The 10,216-nt window shown below is 29.6% G+C and overlaps 1 protein-coding gene across 3 annotated transcripts in view; it reads right to left on the bottom strand.

The window, feature by feature from the left end:
• LOC106688489 (sodium-independent sulfate anion transporter) overlaps positions 1–10,216 on the bottom strand; it is a 112,820-nt gene that overhangs the window by 95,157 nt on the left and 7,447 nt on the right. Inside the window, exon 1 of one of the 3 annotated variants that reach the window (XM_067051165.1) lies at positions 2,881–2,901. The exons of the other annotated variants lie outside the window; for them this stretch is intronic. The gene's annotated coding sequence lies outside the window, so the exon portion shown is untranslated. Of the gene's footprint in view, positions 1–2,880; positions 2,902–10,216 lie in introns of those variants that run through there. 3 annotated transcript variants of the gene reach the window in all.

The following is a 10,216-nucleotide window of genomic DNA, read 5'->3' as shown; positions in this document are numbered from 1 at the left end:
AATAAGTCTGTCATATATATATGGCAGACTTATTTTGACTAGTACACATAGTTTTCATTAAAGTAATCAAAAATTGGGGTTTTTTAACTGATTTTTTTCCACTGGGCTCTTGCACTATCACACTTAAGCCGGTTGGGAAACTTTGCTTTGGATGAAAGCCAATCTACACTTCAACAACACGATTTTGACAAGATGAAAATCAAATGTGACTAATGTTCTACAATTTCAATTTACATGAAGGGAACAAATCTTTTTGTTTGTAAAATCTTTATAACTAATTACACTTACCCTTATTACTTAAAAGTTTAGCTTGTCAACGTTTTAGGTTTTTGCCCATTCTCGAGACTCAAGCTTATTTTATTTTTACATGTTATATTAATCTTTTTATATCTTTATAATAGTTATATTTCCCATTGGAGAACACCAGAGATATTTATAAGAATATCATGAAGTGGTTCTACGATATTTTGGCAAACAAATATGACAATATCTAATTTTGGAAATAGCTAGGAAATATATAAGTTTAATAGAACATCTGAGGATAATAAGTTGATTAGTTAAATTGAACTTTGAGGAAATAAAGGTTATACGAACAAAACAAGGTTTAAGCCAAGGTATCTCCCAAAGTGACTTTCTCAATTCATTGGGGCTGAAGGTGATAATAAACCATTATCAACAGAGGGCGGTACTTGGAAGACAATACTAATAACATTATCTGTCGGTATCCATTGGATAGGCACCAAATGTCAAAAGGATGTGATAAGTATTGTTAGGCGAACATTTTTTATCACCGTATGAATGTTATTCCCAGATGACATGAAGAAAATTGTTATCGTTTATGAAATAAAAAATAACTGCTATTACTTCATATATCTCTAAACAACAAAGACGAAATGGTTCCCTATGAAAAGAATCTAATTTATTGCTACAAACTAGTATTCATTTAAAAAGTATTAACTTAATTATTTTTTTAGTCATGAGAAATAAAAACTAAGATAAAAAATGTTCTCCTTTCTCCCCATTCAGCTCTACTACAAGTTAAAAGTTAAGTTCAGTTATAGGTATTTAATAATTTTTAACCATACAAGAATGAAAAGACAGGAGATTGCTCGTCCATTCCGACTATTACAACATTTACTAGACAAACGGTCTAAACTGCAAATCCATTACTAAAGACTGATCCACTAAACCATCAAATTCCTCCCGAATCCAATCCTTACAGTCCAAAATCCTTCGTAAAATCCACGCTGCTTACTTTGTCACGAATCAAGTCATCCATCAGGACCTCAATGTCTCATATGTTACCGATTTGGCCAGAACCAGATACCAATCCTTCTATGATAAACTTCCCATTTATCACTTGTTTTTAACCTAGCTTCTCCTTCATTTCCTAATAATCCTCCTAGGCGTCTGAAAAGAAGATGGCCTCGAGATCTTCTCCTCTAGAAATGTTATTGGAGTTCTATCAATAGGTACATTGTCCACATGTTCGTATGATGTCACTATGTCACCTACAGCAAACTTACTTGTATATATTTTTATACAGTTATAAATAACAATAAATAAATTATAAAAAAAAAATAATTGTTAAAGATTATTCTATTAAACAGCATAATTAATATATTAATTTGTTTCGTTCAAAAACAAAAACAAAATATTGTAATTTTAATTTCAAAATAAGACAGGTACGCAATTGAAAAACTTAATTTTCAGAATATTACATAAAACCATGGACCTCATAAGCTAAAAGTAATAATTTTTGAGCAACGCTACACATATAAAAACATACACACATGAACTACACTATAATATAAGCATGGATAAATATGTATTTTTGTTCATACTTTATTTTAAATATTATTATAGATCCATTTAATTACGTTCAAAAGTTAATGTAGCTAGAAAAAAAATGCTATAATTGTTATTCTTAGGGGACCAAGTGTCCCAGAATTAAGTTTGATATTCATTTTAAAATAAAACATAAGAATTGAAAATGCGGTAATTATTTACTATTTTCAGCGAAACACACAAAACATTTTTGGAAAATTTGTATAAAAACAATTATAGATTTACCGAGTGTAAATATTTTTGTATTAAGAAATAAAATAGATATTCGATTTTCGCACCTAAAAAAAACCCTTGAATTTTGATATTAATCGAAAAATGATTATAAATTTTCACCTTAATTTTAATTATAATCAAACAACATTTTTTTTACTTCAAATTTCACCTTCTATTTTTTTTAAAAAATCACCAAAATTGAAATAACTTAATACGATGCCACCAATCTGCAGTATCACTGGTATCACCAAAAAAAATTGCATTACAATTGGTGATCCCACATGCATAGTCTCCCCTTATAAAACGAGAGGACATACCGAGACAACGGACAGAAATAGGTAGAGTAATACATAAATATATACCAAATGTGGTTTCTGGAACCTCTACCCGGCTTAGAAAAGCGGAAAGCCAGAAACGTAGCAATAAATAAATATATATACGAAATTATAGTTTCATTTAAGTATATAAGAACAATATTTACAACATGAATTAAACAGTGTATACTCATAACTTTTAAATGCACGCAATAAGTTGGTATGTTGATATACAATTTCTAACAGGCAAGATAGATTTGAAAACCCATCCTAATTGAATACAATAAATTGGAAATGATACACACGGTGGCACAGTGGTAAGCTGGTAAGTACTCCTAAGGACCCGGGTTCGAATGCGGCTATGGCAGACAATTATTTATTCAGTTATAGCCGTGATTCAACCCTGTGGGTTTGGGAAGCCCTCTGGGGTCCACCCAGCCCCATATAGTGGGTACCATTAATTAAGGAAAAATCTGGCGGTTTAATGTAATCTTGATTAACTCACCTTCTAGTATATCCGTTGTTCTAAAAACAGTACTTCCTTACAAACTACTGAACCCTCCCTTCATGGGTTGTAGCAGTTCACATTATGTATATATTATAATTATGTATATCATATTTCATTAGGATAAATATAATTCTAGATAAGGGGGAAGGAACGCCAGTGGCCTTGGTCATATTACAACTAACGTCACCCTACTTATCTATTCGTAGAATTGACTAAAAAAAAATCGAGAAAAAAAAATACGAAATTTATGTAAAAACATAAACATAACTGATTTTCACGAACATTTTCCTCAAAGAGTTACACAATAATTATTTTGATCGATTTTCGAAACCATAAAGTTCAGATGGTATATTGATAGCTTTGTCCATTAGCTATCAGCTGATTTCGACTATCGCAATATCATCAACGAGTAGGAAGTAATTAGTACCAATCGGAGCCAGGGAGGGGAAAGAGACTTGGGACAGGCGAGTGGCCAAAGGATTGCTCATCGGGTTTATTTTCGCCACCTTGTGAATTGGTTTCTTAGTCACGAACCTTTTTAAAGAAGGCAACAGAAATAAATAACAGGAAATGAAATATTAAAACAATGAATAAATCAAAAAGATTATGTAAGAAAATTATTTTATAAACAGTAAAATTAGCGTTTCCGTACACAATAGCAAGGAGAATAGAAATCTAAAAATAAACTCCCTGACCAACCCTATTTCTTTGGCAACAGTTCCCAACTGAAAAAAGCAACGAAGAACTGAGAATGACACTATTTAAGATGCATTTCCCTATTTTCCAGCGGCCTCAGATTAATTAATTAATTTTGTAATTTTTAATTTTTTTAAAAAATGGAATTCAAGGGTTTGAGACGATGCTAAAAACGAATGTTTTATCCTTAAAAAAAATTGTTAACTGAAATCTTCATTGCTTCATTTTATTTTTTTTTAAATGAAAAATATTTGATAGAATCAGTAATATTATTTTCTTGTTCTTCAGAGAGAGACAAACGATTGGCATATAACCACGAAAAAACGTATAGTTTTTGAGTTACGCTCCAAAAATCCTTAATTTTTTTAATAATATAAAAATAAATAAATTGGGCCCACCTATAACCTTCCTAGGAAAATCCTGAATATTTATGCTGAATATGAGTAAAAGCCATATGACAATAGGATGAACGGTATGGCAGAGTATAATATATAAACAATCAAATATTCATTTTTATATATTAGATAAAACTTTTGCAGCATATGAGAATTTTAATTATATGAAAAATCTTTGTGGATGCGGTCAGAGAATAACATCACTTGGATGTCCGACATCTTCCTAGCTAGCCCTGATGAAGGCTAGAAATTCTGACCGAAACGTTAGCACTAATAAATAAGTTTTTAAACCACACCACCAACCATCTTCTCATAAATATTATCCAGGGTCAACTATCTGCACATCATTTTATAAAAAAATTTGATTTCGACACATAACTAACATCATCATTTCAACAACATTTAAATCTAGTCTAATTTCCAGTTCTTCAAGATTACCAAAACTTTGTAAACTACACTTGAATGAGAATATTTCTAAATATGCCGGTTAAAGCAAGTAAAAAAAAAACTCAGTAAAAAGTATCATCTGAAGGCGTAGACCAATGAATTATGGGACAGACGAATTATTTAACATAATGAATTCTATTTGAAGAAGATAGTTGACCGTAGGAAGTAGATTATAGGAAAATATTCCAGAGGCCTGTTTCATAATAAAGGACAAACTAATACTATTAGTATATATAAGAAGATGGTCAGGGTTGCGGTCAAAGGAGAAACAAAAATAGTTTACAACTATTTATTTTCCTGTATAGGAAGATGGTCAGGGTTGCGGTCAAAGGAGAAACAAAAATAGTTTACAACTATTTATTTTCCGACGTTTCACCCCACTTTGCAGGGCTTCATCAGGGCTAAAATGATACAATGATAAGAATAAAAATACAAAGATAAGATACAATGATAAGAATAAAAATACAAAGATAAGATACAATGATAAGAATAAAAATACAAAGATAAGAATAAAAACAAGTAACAATGGCAAGAGTAAAAATTTCTTAATAAAAATACGTAAAATATAAAGCTAAAAAAGTACAGGAGATGCACATAAAACAAAAACAATACGGGGAAGGAAATTTAAAATTTCCTAATAAATTCCTAATTCCTAAAATTCCTAATTAAAATTTAAAATTTAAATGAAATTTAGCCCTGATGAAGCCCTGCAAGGTGGGGCGAACCGTCGGAAAATAAATAGTTCTAAACTATTTTTGTTTCTCTTTTGACCGCAACCCTGGCCATCTTCTTATATATCAATTTTTACGGTCAACTATATATACATATATATAATACTATTAGTCTTGTCGATTTAACTTAATACAATTACTCTGACTTGTACAATAGTAACTTGTACTTTAGTACTTTTTAACTCCTGTAATATCACCAATAGTCCTCCTTTTTATGAAAAAAAAAATAAGTATTAGTGTAATTAACACGTTGTTTTTATACTTGTATTTTGAACTAATACTATTAGCTTTCATTATGAAACAGGGTCCTGGTGGTGGTAAATAAAGGTATCGAAATAGTAAAATTAAACTATATATTGTTAACCAACGTTTCCTTCGTATCCTTCCTAAAGGTTAGCCTAGGAAGTGGGAACATTTTATAAGTGACTTCTCACTTTTTTCCCAGTCCTCCGCAGTGTTTCAATCTGACAGATGATAATCCCCATGTTTATTGTTTATTTTTATCAATTCTCTTAATATTTCCCTTTTACATATTACTATACCCCACGTTTACCATACCGACTTCACCTATTTGATCTAACTTTTACCCCTACCTCTCTACCATATTTATGAATAGTCTCGTATAATTTATTAGTCTAGATTTGTATTTAGAACTTTTATCACACCTGGTTGTATTTATTAGTAACTTATTCCCACCTACATGTATACTTCCTCATATTGTCATTATTAATTCTTTTTTATATACATTATAAACATAACAATTGTTTTGAAATGTTTCTATTTTAAATATAAGAAGATGGTCAGGGTTGCGGTCAAAAGAGAAACAAAAATAGCTTACAACTATTTATTTTCCGACGTTTCGCCCCACTTTGCAGGGCTTCAACAGGGCTAAAAAGATACAAAAAAAAAACTGAGAATATTACAACATTAAGATACAATAAGGCAATTTAAGCTAGGATAAATATTATGTAAAAAAAAAAAAAGTGATAAGAAATTACATATAAATAAAAGGAGGGAAGACGTAAAATAGAATCAATATAAAATAAAATTGAATAAACAATGATAATAAGAAGAATAAAAAATAAGTAACAATGGTAAAAGTAAAAATTTTAAAAAATACGTAAAATATACAGTTCAAAAAAGTTCAGGAGACGAACATAAAAAAATAAATAAAATAAAAAGAGATTAAGTAAACGTCTTGAAAGAATAATTATAAATAAAAAAATAATAATGATATTAAAATGATAATAAATGAGCAAAGAACAAGTCAGGACCACCTACCTGTTCAAAGGTAAAGGTTGAACAGAAGGCGACAATAAAGCATTTCTATTTTAATGTTTTGTTATGTGAACATTTTTATTTTAATGTTTTGTTAATTCTAAAATATTTGTAAATATCTTATATTTAAATTTAATGTTTTTTTAATTCTAAAATATTTGTAAATTTTACAAATCAACGGTCAACTATATACACCTCATTTAAAATATTTGTATCTTGTTTTCTCATTTTTCCCTGACGAAGCCCTGCAAAGTGGTCAACAACAAATAGTTTTCTTTCACTATTTTGATACCTTTGTTGACCGCTAGACTATCTTCCTACAACAATGTGTTCTAAACAGCACAGTTAAATTGCTAAATATCACATACCTCAACCACCACGTAAGACAATTTACCTCTGTTCCCTTCTAAGAAGGTGTCTATCAAAGCCATGATAAATCATTTTGAGGAACTGACTAATGATACAATGGAGTCATTGAAGAAAAACCAACAAGTCTAGTTTATAACATTTATTAAATCTACTGAGCTAACAACCATATCTATCAAAAGCTCAGTATTAGATCCATGAATAGTCAAAAAGTAAATAGTACAAAACAAATTGTGAATTGTAAAGTATCTATTATTTTGTATCGTTATGTTTGTAGAGCCTGGCGACTGAGGGGTATTCCCAAACGTCGGATTAAAAGGAGATAGTACTTAACGTTAATAAAGATTTGGTTGGATAATATATTCACCCAAGTATTTAGATTATAAACAATCTGAACATCACACAATTTTTACTAAGCATATGCACCTAGTGTGAGTTGAAATTATCCCTTGTTTTTTTTAACGGCAACTCCTTTATTCATGATGACAATACTACTATATTTAAATAAAAATCTGCTTTTAATTTTTTCGTCTTTCTGCTGTTGTCAATAATCATTTATTTTTTAATATTATAATAACGGTGAAAAGAAATTAGTTATTAAATAGAAAAGAAATTTTTTATTGCATAAATATATAATATATATATATACCCCCCCATTTTTTGGGGAGGGATATCCTCTTATACAATTCAATTTTTCTAATATTAATTACATTTTACATAATTCCTCTATTTTACATTTAGGTAAAATAAACCGAAGGGGGAAAAAATAATATTGAATTAAAATAAAATACGCAACATTGAATAAAATACAATACATATCATTAAGTAACATGAAATATTCATCATTGATTTATATTTGTATTTATATATATTTGGTGATTTTGAATTTATATCTACGGGTTGTAGTTTTAGTGCAATTTCCTATTTCTGTGATTAGAGGGTTACATGAGTTGGGGCAAGAAAGGGAAGAAAAAAAAGGCAGTTATCTCACCCCAATTTTTGATTACTTTTAATGAAAACTATGTATAATTACGAGTAAAAATTGATGAGTCTGCCAAGTATAGGTAGGGGGAATAAAAAATGGCGGCTGTTTCAAAAGCTTAAAAAACACTAATTTTTCATTCCGAGCTCTATATCTTAAAAATTACCAACAACACTAGAAAACCTAAGAGCACATTATTTAAAGAAGAGTAAATTTGCTGAAATATTAGCCTTAAAAGAGCTATTTACGTCCTATAGTTCTCGAGATATAGCTTTTTAAATAGCAAACTTTCTTAAGAATCTACTGAAAGATTAGTAGTTAGTTAATTTATTTTGAGAAATCTATATCTCAGGAACTATGTGACGTACAGATGTCTATTAGCACTCAAATTAAAGCTAGAATAATGGACTACATAGAAGTTTATGACCTTTACCTTCGTAGGAATAGCAGTTTTCAGGATATTTCCTAAAATAAATTGATTTTTAGTTGTTCGGACAATAAATTTGATTTATGAAAAACTTCATTTCAGAAACCATTTAACGTACAGATGTCTGCCAGCGCTTAAACTAAAGCTAGTTAAATTTACTATAAAATAGTTAATTATGTTTGTCTTTGTAGGAGTAGTAGTTTTTATGATATTTGACAAAATAAACTCACAAAATGTTAATTTCTAGTTGTTCGTATAAAATGTTGGATTTTTGAAAAAATATACCTCTAGATCCACAAGACGCACATCTGTCTGCCAACGCTCAAAATAAAGGAAATTTAACTAACTATAAAGTAGGTTATGACACTTATCTTCGTAGGGGTAGTAGTTTTTATGATATTCACATATGAATATAAATTTAGCAAATGAAAATTCGTCCGAACAACTATAAATTAATATATTTTAGCGAATTTCATGTACACTATTACTCCTACGAAGATAAACATTATAAACTACTTTACAGCTCATTAAACTAGCTTTAATTTGAGTGCTAATAGACATTTGTACGTCTAATGGTTTTTGAGATATAGATTTTTCAAAATAAATTCACTAACTACTGATCTTTCAGTATGTCCCATACAACATTTTTATGAAATGTTGCTTTTTAAAAAGCTATATCTCGAGAATTATTTAACGTAAATAACTCTTTTAGGGCTCATATTTTAGAAAATCTGCTCATCTTTAAATGACGTTCTCTTAGGGCTTCTTGTGTTGTACCTACTTCTTAAGATACAGAGCTCCGAATGAAAAATTAAATTTTTTTATCGCTTTCAAACAGCCGCCATTTTTTATTCCCCCTACCTATACTAGGCAGACCCATGGATTTTGACTAGTAATTATACCTAGTTTTCATTAAAGTAATCAATAATTGAGGTGAAATGACTGCCTTTTTTCTCCTCTTGGGCTCTTGTACTATTACATGTGTAATCCTGTACGGCAAGGGTAACGAACTTTTCTGTGTATAAGACCTACTTTTTATCTTAAAAGTTTGTCGCGATCGACTTGTTGTCAATAGCGTAGTCTAAGGGGGAATAAGGGGTGTGGAATGCATACACTGTGAAATGCATTTAAACACTGTGTTTCAGTATAAGATCATTCCAGCGAATATTAAACAACATTTATTATTCACCATTGTAAAAAGTAATCGAGTACCCATTCTTCATTGAAGTGATAAGTTTTCGATTTGTTCGGTTTACTACTCATCTTCATGGTTATACTAAAATGAAAAGAAATACGACAATTTAAGGAATAAATATTGAATTAAATATTTCCTAGATAATTCAAAAACTCCTGAACTGCGGTAATTACCTCCGTTATATTGAGAGAAATTATAACAATACTGCATATTACGATCGGGGACAGCAATTTAAGCATATTAAAATCTAATATAGATATATTCAAATTTACAAGAAGTATGTTAAAGTTACAATATATTTATTACGGTTTACAACACTGACTTCTTAATTTAAATAATTATTGTTATTCCTAATATATTTGTGATACTGTCCCATATTATTCTCTCAGTGTAAAGACAATAGTTTAGTGATCTGTTACCGAGAATATTCACTTATAAAAAAATATATAGGTAAGAAAAGCAATTTAATTCAAAACAAAGAAAAGGTACTTGCATTTTAAACAGAAGAAAAATTGAAACTCAACGTGGTCACCGAGGATAAATAATATTGATTAATAATAATACTGTCAATATGAAAGAAAAGAAGCTACGATATGACACTATCAAATAGGGTTTGTCGGTTTTTAAAACCGGGTTTTAAAAACCGGTTTTTTTGAGAAAATTATGAAATTCGAAAACCGGTTTTCTATAAAATATCGAATTATTATATCAGGCTTTAAAAACGATTAAGCCTAGTTCGGTTGCAAGTGAGAGGGTATTTTCTATTTCGGGGAATTTTGTGAATAAACTAAGGAGAGGGCTAAATAGCAAATCGAT

Source organism: Halyomorpha halys, unplaced genomic scaffold, assembly GCF_000696795.3.
Source record: "Halyomorpha halys isolate HHAL.00 unplaced genomic scaffold, Hhal_1.1 Scaffold1141.1, whole genome shotgun sequence".
Classification (NCBI taxonomy): Eukaryota; Metazoa; Arthropoda; class Insecta; order Hemiptera; family Pentatomidae; genus Halyomorpha; species Halyomorpha halys.
This window is presented reverse-complemented; position numbering and strand designations above follow the sequence as displayed.